Raw genomic sequence first — 18,166 nt, 5'->3', positions numbered from 1 at the left:
CAAATTCAGCGTCTTAGACATTTCCCAAAGTTTAGTAGTTTTTCTGTTAATATGCTTGATTATTCTGTTTCTCCTTTTTCAATCCATCTTCTTCTCTTTGACAGAAGAATTAACTGGGACTCCTCCTTTGATATATCTGAGGTCGAGTGCCTTTCCCTGTCCCTTTAAGACAACTGTGCTCTTGTTTCTAGTCATAATTTACCAATTTTTGATTCGGTCTTCCACTCGAAGTTGGGTGATTTGTCAGAGTATGTTATGGCTTACACCAAGATAGGCCCCTTCTTAATAGTTACTGAAGAATTAATCATTTGTGGTGACAGATTTCTAAAATTCAAATTAAAAAGGCATTAAAGAAAGTATCCCCAAAGGTAGCTCCTTTTTATCCTGAGGATAAGTCATTACAAACTCAAATGACCAGAGAATGTAATTTCTTAATAAGAATTTTTTCTTAAATCTATATTCAGCTCTCTATTTCAGTGCTTCTCTCCTACCAGAGGTGCAAGGAGTGATCCTAGAACCACAGATACAGCCAAGACTACGGAGAGCTTTTGACGTCAGGGGTCCACTTTCTCCACTGAACCCTTGGAGGCAGAATATCCAGCTTCTGGAGAGAGTGGGAAAGGATAATAAACAAGTGGGTGCTTTCCATTATTTACTTGGGTTTATTTATAGATTGGAGTGTCCTTCCATTGCCCATTTAATTCTATTGGTATACTCCTTGGGTTCATATAAGAACCAAGTGGGGCTGCAATCTGTTTGTTTTTTCTAAGAATGCTAACTAGTGCCCATTCAAAAAAGAGACCTACAATTTATTTAATTTTCTCTCCAGATGATTAAAGCAGTGGATGATTTGGGGGCACTAGATTTGGTGACCACCTGTGTAGTCCACAGGAATTTTAAAAAGGAGTATTTGCCCATTTTAACCTTGAATGGTATTAGTGGACTTCTAAGTGCTCTTTTATATTCCAGTAATTAAGAAGTTTTTGTATTTCATCTTTGGGCAAGCTGGACATCTGAACTCTCCTAATTTACACGGTCTGATGTCCAGGTGTTATCTTACCCTGTTAGAACTTTTTGGTCTTTTTCCTATCTCAGACTTTAGGACTTCATATGAATTAGATCTTTTAGAAGATATGATGATACTGTCAAATTGAGGCTTCATTCTTTAATAAGATAAATGTGGATGATTATAAGTTTCAGGATATATTATCCCTGAAAGCTATGTTAAATATATACTCATAAGTAGTTTTCCAGTCCCTAGGAATAATGTTATTTGTGGCAAAAAGAGCCTTGACCTAGATGTTTCCCATGGCATTAAGATGGTTTTCTCTTAGTTTCTTTGATGCCAAGGGTAGGATTTGATTCCAGGAAGTTCTTATCATCTACAATGGGTAGAACGTGAAGTTTGGTGTCTTTGGCAAGTTTTCATTTTTCCTTGGTGGATTCCTTCTGTGACTCCAGGTATCTTGATAATGGGAGACCGGTTTATTTGTTCTCTAATTGCCCAGATTTCTTTCAACTGGTAAACATCATACTTCTTCAGCAAAAGGAACTCTTCTAGCAGAGCCTTCATGGATGATATCTGTCACACATGCAGCACCTGCAGTTTGGAAGGCAGTGGTGAACGGAGCCACGCAATATATCTAGAAGACACAAGGATGAGAGAGCCACCTGATCTTGTCGTTTATAAACTTTAAGATTTATTCTGGTGTACTCTTGGTCTGGAAATGGAAAGGCTCATATAATGAAATAATTTTTTCAGATTGGAGTTTTACATGGCCATGCAAATATTCCTTTCTATTCAGAAGACTGAAATAGAGGAAGTATGAGAGACTCCTTTCTTTTAAAAGCAGCTCTCTGTTTCACTTAAAAGATTTGTGGGATTGAAAATCACCTTAATGAAGCAGGCAATCCCCCCCCTTTTTTTTAAGTATTATAGGAGATCCCAAAAACTTCTGAAACTGCTTTTTGTTCCCTGACACTGAAAAGAACTAGTAAATAAAAGGTGAATTTCTTAATTATTCCCAAATTACTTTAGTATTAGGATACAGTCTTTAACTCATCTTTTTCTGGTCTTGAGCCTTAATTCTTATTTGTCAAATCAACAAAGATTCCAGTATGAAGTAGAAGAGACATCTTTTGAGATCAAAGTAGCTTGGGCAGTCTTCTAAAATAGTAAATACCTGTTAAATTTGAGGTATTGTTCTGCATTAAAGGCATACTAAAGTTTGAATGATACTGAAACGAAAAAGTATTTTATAGAGCAAAGGCAATATTAGAATAAGTCTCTACCTGTGAAGAAGTGTTGCAAAATAGTTACCCAAATGGAAGGAGTTATCAAAATGTTCCTATTTTTTTCTCTTTGGTATCTATTAACTGGTCAGTCAAAAGCTATTAAAGAAGTTTTTAAAAGTTACCTGATGCTGCCAGTTTGTTTTATTTGGTATACTTTTTAGGAATAGAAATTCTAGAGTTAAGCATCTAAAATGTTTTAGGGATCTTGAAGGTCTTAGGAGCCACATTTACTAAGTTATAACCTGGCCTTTAGTCTTTCTTTCCATGAGACCTGTTTTTTTTTTCCTCATTAATTATAAATTTTTGTATAGTACTTAAAAGTTTAAAAGATCAATTTGAACTAAAATTTCTGTAGGGAGCTCTGAATTCCCATGAATGATTACAGCTTTTTATGCTTGATTTATTGTTGTTAAATATGAATAAGATCGTCTTTACAAACACATAAATTAAAAAATACCCACCATTTTAGAAAGAACTCAGGGGAAATGAAAGTGAAATTTGCTTGGAAATTAAGTTGGAACTCTTTGAACCACAGTACCAACCAGTTTATGGCCTGTGCGATTATTAGCCTTTTGTTTCAGCTTTAAAGATGAAAAGTGATTTAATCTCTTAACTTCATGCTTTGATTAAATTTTAGCTCTGTTCCTTAAAGTGTGCAAAAGAAATGTAAGTGCATTTCCATTCACCTCATGCCACTAAAAGCTATTTTAAAGTGAAACTTTTTGTATATTAATGTGAACTGATTTGTTTATTTAAACCTTTATTTTGATACATTTTCCTTTCAGATTTTTTTATATTTCGTGTCACTATGCAATCCTATATTTTTCAGTGTTTATTTTATGATTATTAGTATAAGCTAATTTTTTTCCTAGAATGACTAATTGTGTAATATTTGTATTATGTGATCATTTGAAAACTAATAAATATTTTCTCCATGAAAAAAATGCACTTACTGATAAATGGCTTATTTTTGTTTCAGGAGTAGACAATGAAAACAACAGTATTTTTAAGTGTATTTTAATTTTATGTGTCTTCCTCTAAGTATTTCTGAATATATATCCTATTCTTGTGTAAATCTTTTTTGAAAAAAAATTTTTCAAAACTGTTAAATTAAAATGATTCTTCATTGGGTCATTGGTCATCCAGTGCCAAATGTATGAAATAGGTAATCTATTTAGTCTTTTTTTTTTTTTTCCATTTTCCTGATTAGCTTCATCTTTGTTTCCAGAAGTGAGTTTCTTTCTTTTTTTTTTTTTCTTTTTCTTTAGATGCTGTTTTGGTGTGTCCATTTTGCAAACCATTAAAACTCTTGAAATATTGTAAATATCAGGAATAACATGGTCAAATCTTTTAAAGTGAGACTGATCAAAATATAACCCTTTACAAAATAGCATATAAAAGACAAATCCTTGACCCAGAAAAAGAACATTTGGAAATATTGGCTGATTGGAGAAGTACCCAATTCACAAGAGCTGTTAACAGGAGAAAAAAGATGTTTTATATTTAATGTTCTGTTTGAATAGATAATCATAGAAGGAGAAATCTTGAGAGTCTCTTGCTTTTAACCTTATCAAGACAACATGGGAAAGGATAAAACTTGGTTTTTATGATTCTTTATAGTTACATAAACTTTAACTGAAGCCACTGGAACAATTTACCTTTTCTATGCAGAGTCTGCTAGAAGCAAGAGGGGTTCCTCTTTGATTTGAAGAAAACATATATAAGAAGTGGACTCCAAAAATTAAAAACATTGTGATGGGGTCCTAGACAAGAAATAAAAGTTGAATTAATGACAACTTGTGGATTAAAATGAAACCGTTTGGCTCCCCAAAGAAATTATACTCTGAAAAAATAAGGAAATTATGATTTAGAATAGTTACTGTGTTTGGGGGGTAGGAGGAAGCTAAAATTCTTGGCTTTATTATTCTGGTAAGTTTGGAAAAGGAGTTAAGATTCTGTGGATAAATTTTTGTTTTTAGAATTAAAGCCATTAAAAGATTCGCAGACATATTTCAATAGAAGGCTGTATTTTTTTTACTTGAATACAAAAAATTTATAAGCCTTAACTATATATGCATAAGAGTGGGTTGTGTGAGGGGTTAAATAAAAATTCTGTACCAGAAACTTCAAACATACTGTAAAAATAATGGTGAAATGAGAGTTTTAAATACTTTAATTTTTATTACGTGGACTCTTCCCTACAACTGTCTTCAAAATAAAAACATTACAGAATGTTAAACATGGCTTACCTTTATATCTTTGAGGTATGAGAACATAGGCTTATTGTTTCACCTTCATTGGATTAACTATAATATAAAATTTTGTTTTTGTTCTTTAGTGAGGAGACAAAATAGCTTTTGTTTTAAAAAAGTAAATGTCACATAAGCAGGGTGGCTGACAAAAGTACTGACCTTACAGTTTGTTGTAAATATGAGCTCAGATCTTATTCTTATTTTACTTTGCTATATTGAAACAATTGAGCAAAATGTCCTAAGCAATTGCCTGCTTTTTATTCGGGTATTTTTATTTGCCATTAAGAAGATTGCCTAAAATGTGAAAGATTTTTGTTTTCAAAAATAAGCACATAGGTGCTCTAAAATTCTTTTCCACTAGTATCCTCTAAGGTAATTAGATTACTGCAGTAAAAATGTTAGGGAACTTCAAAGTATGCTTCGGAGTTTTCAGGAATTATGATCAAAGGGATCTCTACTCAAGAGGTAAGGTATGGCATAGGTAGAAAAATGTTAAATGTGTTCAATGTAATGTCTGATGGTAAAGTCAACTTACAACAGATATCCTTGGATTTTCAGACAGGTATAGAATTAGGAAAATAATTTTTCTTAAAAATCTCGCCCAGAAAAAAGGATAAACTGAATTTTTTTTTTTTTTTTTGGTAATACTTTGGAGTGCATTTAGATACATATATCCACAGACATTGTACCTCTGGTGTACTTAGCCTCCTGTATTTCAGGGCATCCCTTTACCTGTGCTTTCTTAGTGTTTATCATCCATTTTTAATTTAGTATTTCTTAAGCTCTGAGCACTATTAAAATATTATACTTTGTATGGAAAGTTTAGTACATATTCCCTGAGATTATTGCCTGGCTTCATTTTGCCTGTTTTACTTACATGATATCTAGAACCTAGAAAACAGTTGTACTGAATAATTTTTATCTTGATTTGAGAAATTAATTTGAGTTTTAAAAGCATTCATTTATGCTGTAACTTAGGGGAATTTGTTATATAAGGCTTAAAAAATAATGTTGGGTAGTATATAAAATATAAAATATAAAATCCTTTAGAGTGTTAGCATATACTATTTAGTATATCTAGAATCAAAGGAAAATGCAATATTCAATGCAAATGATTTAGGTTTTTTTTTCCCCCTAGAAATATTAGTATGGTTTATTCAATAGATGGTAACATAGAAACCACAATAACCTTCCATTCTGTCTTTTGATTCTTATTATAAGAACACTAGCTTCTGGACATTTGGTATTTAGTTAAAATAGTTGGCTATATCTGTTCTGCTTTCACCTTTATGGTAGAGCAAATGATAATGTTGATCTGTGAACTAGAGCGAGAACTCGCTACTTGATGAGATAGATGATTTCATGTTCAGGATGCCCTCATGGTGAGAAGTTAGATCCAGGATTTGCTTCCATGTCGTATTTTATTTGAAAATTACCATAGACATTATCTAGTTGAGCACCCTTATTTTATATACAAAGGAATGAATATCCAGGAATATCTCCTGTATTTCTGATACCACACAATGGATACACAATTGTAGAACTCAACTCTTGACTGCAAGCTCAGAGATCTGTACTCTGCTGCCTCCTCGTGTTGTTCCTAGTTCTGGACAATACAAAGCAAGTCTGATTTCCTTCAACTATGACAGCCTCCAGATGTTTTAAGATGGCTGTAATACTGTATTAATTTCAAGCCCGTTTTGTTGTTGCTTTTATTTTTAAATAGATTAAGCACCTCCATCTTATTGCCCTTATTCATGTAACATAGTTTTGAAAACCTTAAAGGTTTTTTTTTGGATCTTCTCTGAACATGCTTCAGTTTATTGTTGTTCTTAATGTGTGACAACACAGTACAGGTTTGTTCAGCCTGTTCGGCCCTAGAGTACTCGTGTCACTTTGTTTATCCTTACATATACAGTAAAGTGCTTAATTTTATGCACAAAATGTTCCATAGTGATCTGCAGAATATTTTGTATCTAAAAATTAGTCTAGTAGTCTTTATGTACAGGCAAATGTGTACAGTTCAGTGGGAAAGAAAAAAAATCTAATACGAAAAAAAATCCAATACCTAAGACCTTGAGAAGTCATAGTTTAGAAAGTAAGGTCTTCCATTTTTTGCTTGCTTAGTTCTGACTCAGATTATCCATTCCATTTTAAATGACTTGTATAATGTGAAATGTTATTTTTCAGGTTGTCCTTGGCTAATTTAAGGGTAACCAGGCCCATTGGAGCCAAACTGTTGACACGTGACTGACAATGAGAAGAAAATCAACTTGTGTTTAGTAACATAATTAAAATTAGAAATAAAAAGCTGCTTCAGTGGAAAGGTTTGGGATCTATCCCAAACAGCAGAAGATAGTGAAGTAGCCGCCCTGGAAATCTGAGAATGTGGCCTTAGTTCTAATGAAGGCATAGTCTTATGTTGCCTCTTGAAATACAATGTGGATACTCTGCTAGAGCAATGTTTTAGCATAACAGCATTTTAAATTACCAATTAAATATTTAGCTTTTTTCACCTAAATTTTTAAATTGAGCTCCTGTAAGGCACAAGGTGTTTAATGGTTGCATGTACCTTGCAGGGTACACGTTTACCTTTGAGAAATACTTGTTTGAAAGTGGGTATATTATCCTACCTGAGTTAGAATTCTAGGGCAAATGAGGGAGAAAAGAACACACCCATGCCTGCTCTGTGCAGCTTTGGACAGCTGGCCTAATTTAATCCAACTGACCTGTGAGAAAGGTGATTATTTTTTTTTTTTCGGTTTACGCACAAAGATGCTGAAGCCCAGAGGCTTCAAAATCTGCTGGAGGGCACATAATCAATAAGCAACAGAGATAGCATTCGAAAGATCTGTCAAAATAGAAATAATTCTATTGCACCATTGATTGCCAAACATCTTTACCAGAAAGAATGCATATTCTCAGGAACATTTTTTTATAGAACATCAGTGTTAAAGTAGATAAAAAGGGATATTTTACGTAGTATGCATTTTTAAATCAACTCTTTTTAAAAAAGTAATTTTAGTTTTACAGGAAAATTGACAAGAAAGTAGAGAGACCTCCCACCCCCCCAACCATGTACCCTGTTTTCCTTCCCACAGTTTTCCTTATTAACCTCTTCTGTGTGGCACATTTGTTGCAATTAATGAACTGATATTGATAGACATGATTAGGGTTTACTCATGTCATACAGTTCTTGGGTTTTGCTAAATATTTTTGTATCATTGTTAATGAGAGATACTGATCTGTAATTTTCCTTTCTTGTAATGTCTTTGATTTTGATATTAGATTGCCTCAGAATGAATGAGGAATTGTTCCCTTTGTTCCTACTTTCTGAAAGAGATTGCAGAAAGTTGGTATCATTTCATTAAATATTTGGTAGAATTCATCAGCGAAGCTATCTGGGCTTGGTGCTTTCTCTTTGTGAAAGTTATTAATTATTGATTCACTTTCTTTAATACAGATAACCTTATTCAGTTTGTTTCTTCTTGAGTAAGTTTTGGCAGATTGTATCTTTTAGGGAATTGGTTCATTTCATCTAAGTTTTCAAATTTGTGGTGATAGAGTTGTTAATAATACTCATTAGCCTTTTAATGTCCAAGGGACTGGCTGTAATGACCCCTCTTTCATTTGTAATATTAGTTGTCCCTTCTTTCCTTTTGTTACCCTGGCCAGAGGTTTATCAATTTTATCGATAAAATAGCCAGATTTTGGTCTTGTTTTTTCTCTATTTTACAGTTTTCAGTTTCATTGTTTTCTGCTCTAATTTTTATTTCTTCTGTTTGCCTTAGGTTTATATTGGTCTTCTTTCTAAGCACTTTTTGTACTATCCCAGTATTTTGATAAGTTGTATTTTCATCTTGTAGTTTGAAATATTTTAAAATTTCTCTTGAGAATTTTTCTTTTTTTTACACCAGTGTGTTATTTGGAAGTAAGTTGTTTCATCTCCAAGTATTTTGGGATGTCCATCTACCTATAAATACTTGTTATTCGTTACTGACTTTAATTCCACTGTGGTTTGAGAGCATACTTAGTGTTATTTCTATTCTTTTAAATTTTTTATGATGTGTTTTATGGCCCTTAGTCATGGTGAGTGTTTTTGTGTGAGCTCGCATATTTTGTTGTTGGATGAAGTATTCTTTAGGTGTCATTTAGGTCCAGTTGATTGGTGCTCTTCAGTTCAACTATGTCTCTATTGATTTTCTACTTGCTGGATCTGTCAATTACTGATAGGGATAGAACAGTGTTGAAGTCTTTAAGTATAATAGTAGATTGATTAATCAGTTTTTTATTTTAGTTCTATCAGTTTTGCATCATATATTTTGATGTGCTATTGTTAGGCCAGTGTGTATTAATAAGGCTTGTTATGTCTTCATGGAGAATCGATCCTTTCATTATGTAATGACTCTCTTTATCCTTGGTAACTTTTTCTTGTTCTGAAGTTTGCACTTCCTGAAATTAAGTTATTCTAGCTTTATTTTGATTAGTGTTATCATGGTTTAATTTCTTTATCCTTTTACTTTTAATCTACGTATATCTATATATTTGAAGTGGGTCTTGTTTTTTTATCCACTTGGTAGGCTTTGTCTTTTAATTGATCTATTTCAGCTATTTACATTTAAAGCAATTATTGATATAGTTGGATTAATGTGTTGTTTGTAACTTTTCATTGCCTTTGTTCTTTTAAAATTTATTTTGCCTTCCTCTTTATTTTTTCTGATCTTGAGTATTGAGTATAATTCTATTTTCTCTCTTAGCATACTTCTAAAATTTTTTTTTAATTATTGCCTTAGAGTTTGCCGTATACATTTATAACTAATCTACCTTCAAATAATACATACCACTTCAGGGGTAGTGCAGGTACCTTATAATAGAATCTTTCCGCTTTTTCTCTCCCATCCCTTATAACATTGCTGTTCTTTATTTCACTTTTCCATAAGCTATAATCAACCAAAATATTGTTGCTTTCATTTTGAACAAACTGTGTTAATATCAATTTAGAGTTTTAAAAAGAAAAGATTTTGTTTTGCCTTTTGGAATTACTTCTCTGATGCTCTTCCAAAAGGAAATTGTGTAGACCCATGACCTATATAATCTTTCTTTTCTTTGGAGAACTTATTTTAGCATTTCTTTCAAGGCAGGTCTACCGGTGACAAAGTCCCTCCATTTTTATGTGAGAAAATGTCTTTCTCTTTAATTTTGAAGGATGCCTTTGCTGTATACAAAATTCTAGATTGGTAGGCTTTTTTTTCTTTCAACACTTTATTCATTCTGTCTTCTTGTTTGTATGATTTTTGAAGAAATATCTGGTGTAATTCTTATCCTCTATAGGTCAAGTTTCTTCTCCCCTACTCCTACCTCTGGCTTCTTTCAAGTTTTTTACTTTGTCTTTGATTTTCTACAGTGTGAATGTGATATGCCTAAGTGTAGATATTTTGGATTTATCCTGTGTCATATTCTCTGAGCTTCCTGGATCTGTGCTCTAGGATCTGTTATAAATTGTGGAAAATTCTCAACCATTATTTTTTCAAGTATTTCTTTAGTTTCTCTTCTCCTCCTGGTATTCCCATTGTGCATATGTTACTCTTTTTAAATTGTCCCATAGTTTTTGGATGTTCCTTTTTTCCCCTCTTTTTTCAGTTTAAGAAGTTTCTGTTGACATGTCTTTTAGTTCACTGATTCTTAGGCTCTGTGCAGTCTCCTTTGTGAGCCCATGAAGTGCATTCTTCATTTCTGACTTTGATTTTGAGTCCTAACATTTCTTTTTGATTCTTTCTTAGAGTTATATTACCCATCTGTTTTTGCATGTTATCCCCTTTTTCCATTAGAGCTTTTAGTATTTTAGTAGTTATTTGAAATTATTGGTCTAGTAGTTCAAACATATCTGCCATATCTGAGTCTGGTTTTGATGCTTGTTTTGTGTATTCAGATTTTGTGTGTATTTTTTTTTAATCTTTTAGGGTACCTTATCATTTTTTGTTAAATGCTAGACATGCTGTATTGGTAAAGGAACTTAGGCAAATAGGTCTGTAGTGAGGTTTTATGTTGATCTGGTTAGGTGTTAGTCTGTTTACTATTTGTTCTACCTGTATGTGTCAGAGGCTGAAATTACCTCTAATGTGCTTTTTTTGGACCAATCTGTTTTCTTGGGATTCCTTAGAGACTTCTTTATAAATAGAATCTGAGCCTTGCCATTCTTTCAGTAATTCCCTGTTGATGTTAGTGGGTAAGGTGTGGGGTTAGGGGAAGTGCTTTGTGGTCCTATCATTAGGTCTCAGTCTTTTAGTGGACTCTGCTGTTGGCTTTCACCTTCACAAGTGCCCCCCTTTCCCATATGAGACATGAAGAGTAGAAAGGGCCTGATTTGGATACTTCCCTTTCTCCATTTTGTTAGGCTTTGGTAAAATAATATTCCTTGTGGGCAGCCCTTTGTTAAGGAGAACGATATGCTCTGGGAATGTTTCAAAATGGTTACTTTTCCTTCTCCTGCTTCCAGAAGTAGAGGAGATTTTTCTTTGTTCTTTACCCTACAAACCTGATGAGGCTTCTGGAGATAAAATTCATGGAAATGTAAGGGGCCCCATAAGGTTGATTTCCCAGGAGTTTTTAATCTCTCAAGCGTATGTGCTCTCTGTCTAGCAGTTGGTCAATTCCTTTTACGTTTTTCTACCCAGCTGGCTCCAGTGGTGGTTTCTCCTAGTAAGCTGCTGATATTTGTATTTGTCTGGTTCTTCAGTTTTGGAGCTGGAAGTTGGTCCTGTAACCTCAGTTCTCTGATGGATCCAAGAGGAGGTGTTGATTTTCAGTTTAGTTTTTTTTCTTGTTGTGTACTCAGAAGTGACAGCTTTTACTTGTTGGACTGGAAACTGGAAGTCACTGAGCATTTTTAAATATTAGAATTTGCCTTCGAATTTGGTTTGTTTCCTTACACAAGTAATGGAGATTTCTAAGCCATTACAGTTATTTAATTTGGTTCATCTAATCTTACTGATCATCCACCTACTAAATTTCATGCATCTCCTAAGCATTGGTGATAATTAAGATGCTTCTACCCTTGTACACCTCTTTTCAAAGTCTTTTGCTTTTTTTGTTGTCCTCTAGATCCTGGATGTATCTCTTGTATCTTGTCAAGGACTTTGTGGCTTTAGTACTTTCTCTCTTTATGAGAAAATCTCCCTCTCTATTGGATCCTTAATGTATCTGGTTATGTAGTCCTGTATTATCTTAAGAAAAGGAACTTTGATTCTTTCCCCACCCTCCAACTTCTGCAGTCTCTGTTCACTCTTATTGTCTACTCGTAACATTGCAGTTTCTCAAATTTTATTTACTTTTTAATCTATTCCAATCTGGCTTTTGCATCTGATAACACTGGGACTGCTCTTGTCAAAGTCACCCAGGTCCTCGCTGTTGCCAAATCCACTGGACACTTAACCTGTGCCTTTTTATTTGATCTTTTAACAGAATTCAGTGTAGTTGAACACTTCCACCTTTTGAAATGCCCTTTTGTTGACTTCCATAACAGCATATGCTTTTGGTTTTCCTCCCTGCCTTTCCTTTTTAGTTGCTGTTGCTGGTCTTACTCTTTCATCCAACTATGGAAAGTAGTTCAATGCTCAGTCCTTGAGCTTTTCCTTTAACCTCTTCTCCCTTTACACTTAGATTATTTATTTATTTATTTGTTTATTTGTTTAAGTATCTCTACACCCAACATGGGGCTTCAATTCAACCCCAAGATCAAGAGTTGCACGCTTTTCTGACTGAGCCAGCAAGGCGCCTCTACACTTAGATGATCTTACCCATTATCATGGCTTAATACTTTCGTTAACTCTGCCCCAATTTTTATCTCCGTCTGTTCCCAGCCCTTCCTCAAAGCTCGTCTTGATATTCACTTGGATAATTAAAAAAAAGTAAAATGTTCAATCCTGAACTATTTTTATTTTTCTCTTAGTCTTCTGTATCTCAATGGAGCACCACTGTTTATCTCATTATGTGAAAAACCATGGAGCGATCTCTTCCTCATCTCCCATATACAGTATCTTCATTATTCGTTAGTTCAATTGTTTGCTTTTGGACTTTTTAAACGTTATTTATAGCAGTTTTTTAAATTTATTTTTTTTATTTTAAGTAAATGCTTTGCTGCACGTGGGGCTCAACTCAAACAACTGCAATCAAGAGTCACATGCTCTCCAGGCGGAGCTAGCCAAGCGCCCCTATTTATAGCAGTTTTAAGTTTACAGAAAAATTGACCAAATGGTACAGAGTTTCTATCTTGATTCCCCCTCCCTCTTTTCCACCTAACATCTTGGCATTTATTTTGTACATTTGTTGCAGCAGAACCAGTTTTGATACATTAAGGTCCACAATTTACATTAGGATTCACTCACTGCATCATACTGTTCTTTGGGTTTTGCTAAATGAATAATGTCCCATATCCACCCTTAGGGTATCTTACAGAAGAATTTCACTGTCCTTAAAAATCCTTTTTGCTCCACCCTTTCATCCTTCACTGTCCCAATCCCTGGCAACTACTGATCTTTTCCCGTGTTGGTAGTTTTGCCTTCTCCAAAATGTCATGTAGTTGGAATCGTGCAGTATGTAGTCTTTTACAGTGGCTTCTTTCATGTTGCAATATGCAGTTAATGTTCTTCCTTGTCTTTTTGTGACTCCATAGCATATTTCTTTTTATCACTCTAGATCTACCACAGTTTATTCACCTATTGAAGTACATCTTAGTTGCTTCCAATTTTTGGCACTTAGGGATAAAGTGCTGTGAACATTCATGTGCAAAGTTTTTTGTGGACATAAATTTTCAGCTCATTTGGAAAAATAGTAGTGTGATTGTTGAATCTTATGGTAAGCCTATGCTTAGCTTTGTGAGAAACCACCAAACTCTTCCACAGTGGCTGAACCATTTTGCATTCTCACCAGCGGTAAATGAGAGTTCCTGTTGCTCCACATCCTCACTGGTGTTTTGTGTTGGTGTTTTGGATTGTAGCTACTCTAATAGGTGTGTGGTGGTATTACTGTTTTAACTTGCAGTTCCCTGGTGCTATGACATCAAGCATCTTTTCATAAGCTTCTTGTCCATTTGTGTGTCATCTCTGGCAAGGTACCTGTTTAGATCTTTTGCCCATTTAAAAAAATCAGTTTTTCTATTATTGTGTTTTAAGAGTCCTTTATGTATTTTAGATACCAGTCCTTTACCAGATAAGTGTTTTGCACATATCTTCTCCTAGTCTGTGGCTTGTCTTCAGTCTCTTAACAGTGTCACTTGCACAGCAGCCATTTTAAATTTTAATGAAATCGACTTCATCAATTTTTTCTTTGGTGGATCATGCTTTTGGTGCTGTATCTCAAAACTTACTGCCAAATCCATGGTTGCCTAGATCTGTGTTGTCTTGTGGAGGTTTTACAGTTTTGAGTTTTATATTTAGATCCATGATCAGTTTTGAGTTAACTTTTTTGAATAAACATTTTTTTTTGCATGTGGATGTCTGGTTGTTTTAATACCATTTTTAAAAAAAGACTGTCTTTTCTCCTTTGAATTGCTTTTGCTCCTTTTTCAAAGCTCAGACTTACCTCCTAAGTCTCTCTCAAACTTGTCCACATCTTACCATTTTCATCTATCAACCTCCCTTCTAAGCTGCCATCCCCTCTTGCCTGAACAGTAGCACTTACTGGTCTTCTCACTTTATCTCTTGACCCCTGCATTCTTCACAGAATATGACTTATTACAATTTTTTTAAGATTTATTTATTTGACACAGAGAGCACAAGTAGGGGGGAGGGGAGAGAGAGAGGGAGAAGCAGGCTCCCCGCAGAGCAAGAAGCCCGATGTCGGGCTCGATCCCAGGACCCTAAGATCATGACATGAGTCAAAGGCAGACGCTTAACCAACTGAACCACCCAGGCGCCCCTGACTTACTACAGTTTTAAGGCATAAATAAGATTATGTCTGTTTTCTGCTTAATGCTAATTGCTTCCTTTTATAAAAACAATAAAATCCAAATACTTTATCATGGCCTATTAGGCCCTAAATGATCTTGCCCTGACTTTTCCTCAGTTTTACCCTTGCTTTACTCTCCAGACAACCTTGGGCTTATTTAGTCTCTGAATTATTTAAATTATTTATTCCCTACCTTAGGGGATTCATAATAATGGAATGCCTCTTTTCCCGCTTTTAGGTCTGGGCTTAGATGTTTTCAGCAGCAGTGCCTTCTCTAGTTAGTATATTGTAATCATCCAGTTCTAGATCTTGCCTTTCATTCTGTGTTCTACTCATTTCTTCCTAGTATTTTTCTCAACTTAAAAGCATATATTGTATGTTCATTGCCTGACTCCCTGCGACCAGAGATCACGGTTGTCTTATTTATATTGTTTTTAGCGCCTGGCACAATAGTTGCCTCATAGTAAGCACTGAACACATATTTTAATGGAGGAGACCTGGGCCCAGCCTTCGAAATGCCCAGATCTAGCGAGGGAGATCCACACATACGCAGATGAATTGCGGTGCCACGGTAGTGCTCTCGGAGAGTTGTAGGCCCAGAAAATAAGAGATGAAAGGTTAAAAAAGAAATCTCTGAAATTCTTTCTCACTAGTGTGAACTAGTGATTACAAAAGTCAGTTTATGAAATCTTATTGCCGAGGCTTCTTAGCCATTAATTTATATTTTTATTATTTGCTAATGTGGGGGTCAACATAACTCTCATCCTAGCAATTCCAGACTTAGGCTCTTAAGTGTCGGGAGAACCCCTCATGCTGTAGGGACAGTGTCAGGGCAAAGGTGCGGTCTCAAGCCCAGCAAGAGGCCCAACAGCATACTGATTGAGCACTGGCTCTAGAGTCAGGGTTTGCTTTTGAATGCCCAGTGCTGCCATTTACCTCGGGCAGATCACTTCACTTCCCTGTGCCTTAGTTTCCCCATCTGTTGAAGGTGCTAATAAACTTCTAACGTCGTTTTGAGGATAAAATGGGCGAATATATATATATAGCACCTTTCTATGTGCCCTGTCCTGTAATAAAGGAAAGTGTTTCTGTTACCCTATAAAGGCCTCATTTACATAAAATTTTATTGCTTTAGGATATACTTACACTGAGTAACGTGCAGCTCTCTCCACAGGCCCCTTACTGCCTACTTTACAGAGAAAAGACTTAATTCTCCCGATGGCAGACCTCGCGCCTTTGTGGCACTCCTTTCTTCTCTCCTGTGCACGCCATCATATCACCTCTGCTTTCTTAGATGTCCTAACATTTTATTATCCCTTCTTTCTTTTCATATTTACCTTCTTCCTTTCACCTAGTTCCTTCTCAGATATGCCTATAAACATGTTAAAGTCTCTCCAATTAAAAAAAAAAAAAGGTAACTGTCGCTACTGCCTTCTTCCTCATCTCCATACCCAAACTCAAACACAAACTTACAGCATTCTCTCCATTTATTTCTTCCAGCACCGCTCCCTCCACGGCCCACTCCGGTTTTGTTTCTACCTCTTAATGTCATCAAAATAATACTGTTGAGGTTATCAGTGACCTCATCACTGAATCAAATGGACAGTGCTCTTTCAGCCGCATTCAACACTATAGATGTCATTCTCTTCACATTTTTGGTTCCGTGGGTCTTTACTTCTGATTTCCTTGTAGCTTTTTGGTGGTTCCTAGTCTCGTTTGCAGACTATTCTCATTCTACTGAGGTTTTATTTTATATGTTGGGATTTCTAAGGTTGAATCCTTGGTCATGATGTCAGTTCATTGTGCATCTGGGTCCATAGTGCAGATTCATACCTTTGTAATGAGGATTCAAGTTTATTAACACGGGTCCAACTTAGCATCTCTTATGTGTGCTCCAAGAGCGCTTGAAACATATTTTATGAATTTATGATCTCCCCCCACCCTTAAATCTGGGCTTCCTTTACCGTTCCTCATTTTAGTAAATATTACTCCAGTCCATCATCCAGTCTTGTTTATTTTTGTGTCCAAAATATCTCAACAACCTGTTTCTCTGTTTTCACTACCCCGGCTCAGTCCATTATTTCCTAACTTGAGCTATGACAGTTCTAATTGGTTTCCTTGTATAGACCCTTGTATGCTAATCGAATTCAGTCTCCACAATGCAGCCAGAGTGATGTTTCTCAAGACACAAATTTAATGATATTATGCCTTTAATTAAAACACTCAATTGGCTTCCTATTGCTCTTAAGATCCACAGGAAGAATTGAGACAAAAATCCTTAATACTACAATTTGTGAAACCCCGAAAGACCAAGTCCCTATTTTCCTCTCCATTTGCACCTTTGGCCATGTGGTGTTTTTCTTCTCTCATCCTTCATGGTCTCAGCTCAGTGGTCATTTCCTTACCTCAGGAACACCTTCTCTGATGTTCTTTGGTAGGTTAGATCAGCATCCTTTTGTTCTCACAGTGCCATGAACATGCTCTCTCATTGCCTATAGTCATGGTTTACATTTGTGTGTGCCATTTCTCCCTCTGGCTAAAAGACCCCAAGAGGTCAAGGATCATGTTTACTTTTATCATTTGCCAGTGCTTAGCACAGTAACTGGCTTATATCCATCATTTCAGTGATTCTTACGATGCCGATTTTATTTTTCTTTTACTAAGGAATAAAAAAGTAATCCGGTGCAAAAGAAGCTCACAGTATGGAAAGAATTTTCTATAAAAGCTGAATTAGCTTGAACTGTAACATTTTCTCCCAGCCCCCTGCCTTTCTAGGATGGTAAAAGAAATGTTATTTAAGAAAAAAATTCTGGAGTCTATTTCTAGATTCTGATACTTTGTGAAAATAATTGGCACTTAATATCGGTTCCACTGTTCAGGCCTTCCAGAACAGAAACATTAGCTTTGTTTCTAACTTTGCAGATAAATATTCAAGTTAGTTTTGATTTGGCTTTTAAGTGTAGATTTGATGACTTTCTGAACTACTCAAGTGATTCTGACTTGTGATCTTATCTGGGAAGGGATACTTAGTGATAATTTTAGTTTAAGAACAAGAATTTTTAAATTTAGGGTGAGGTGTGGTGAATCATTGCTTGTTTGCTTGTCTAGCTCTATATTAATTTATCCTTTCTTTTTTTCTCATGCTTTTGTTTTTTATAGGAAGATTACCCACTGTCAGCATTTCTGTTTTCATTCCTCACTTCAGGACATTCTCTGCACCATTCCTATAGGGGGTTGAAAAGGTCATTTCTATAACAGATTAAATTTTTGCCTTGACTTAGTTTATTTTTCATATTGGAGAAGTTTAGCATGAAAAGGCTCAGTTTGCCATTTAACGCTGGATGTTTCTCAAAGGAAAGTTTCAAAAATGTATCAAAAAACCTTTTTGTAATTTTAGGCCCTGTTTTCCTAGGTTCTGAATAATAAACACTCCTGGCAGCCTGGCATTTGGTAGTTGGAATAAACTAATCACTTCAGCCTTTTGCAATCAGTTAAAATACTCATTAACTGTGAGTCATTGTTTTGAAATAGTGTACATTGTAGCTCTTTTTGTTTTTCTTGCCTGAGTTGCCTGACATTCCTTAGAACAGCTTTGTGGCAGCTCTGAGCTTAGTGTACATTTTTATTCTCAAAATTGGGTGTTGCCAAAGTATATTGCTGGACAACAAACTATC

General features: G+C 35.1%; 1 protein-coding gene across 3 annotated transcripts in view; it reads left to right on the top strand.

Annotated features, from left to right (window-relative positions):
* The window catches only part of TSC22D1 (TSC22 domain family member 1), a 126,368-nt gene that overhangs the window by 30,469 nt on the left and 77,733 nt on the right, over nucleotides 1–18,166 (top strand). The window contains exons 2-3 of one of the 3 annotated variants that reach the window (XR_003209000.2): nucleotides 465–634; nucleotides 1,462–4,418. The exons of 1 other annotated variant lie outside the window; for it this stretch is intronic. The gene's annotated coding sequence lies outside the window, so the exon portion shown is untranslated. Of the gene's footprint in view, nucleotides 1–464; nucleotides 635–1,461; nucleotides 4,419–18,166 lie in introns of those variants that run through there. One more of the 3 variants, XR_003208999.2, reaches the window with a different exon arrangement.

Source organism: Callorhinus ursinus, unplaced genomic scaffold, assembly GCF_003265705.2.
Source record: "Callorhinus ursinus isolate GAN/ISIS: 27379988/994484 unplaced genomic scaffold, GSC_fseal_2.0 scaffold7, whole genome shotgun sequence".
Lineage (NCBI taxonomy): Eukaryota > Metazoa > Chordata > Mammalia > Carnivora > Otariidae > Callorhinus > Callorhinus ursinus.
The sequence above is the reverse complement of the archived record's forward strand: the minus strand, read 5'-3'. Positions and strand labels throughout refer to the sequence as shown.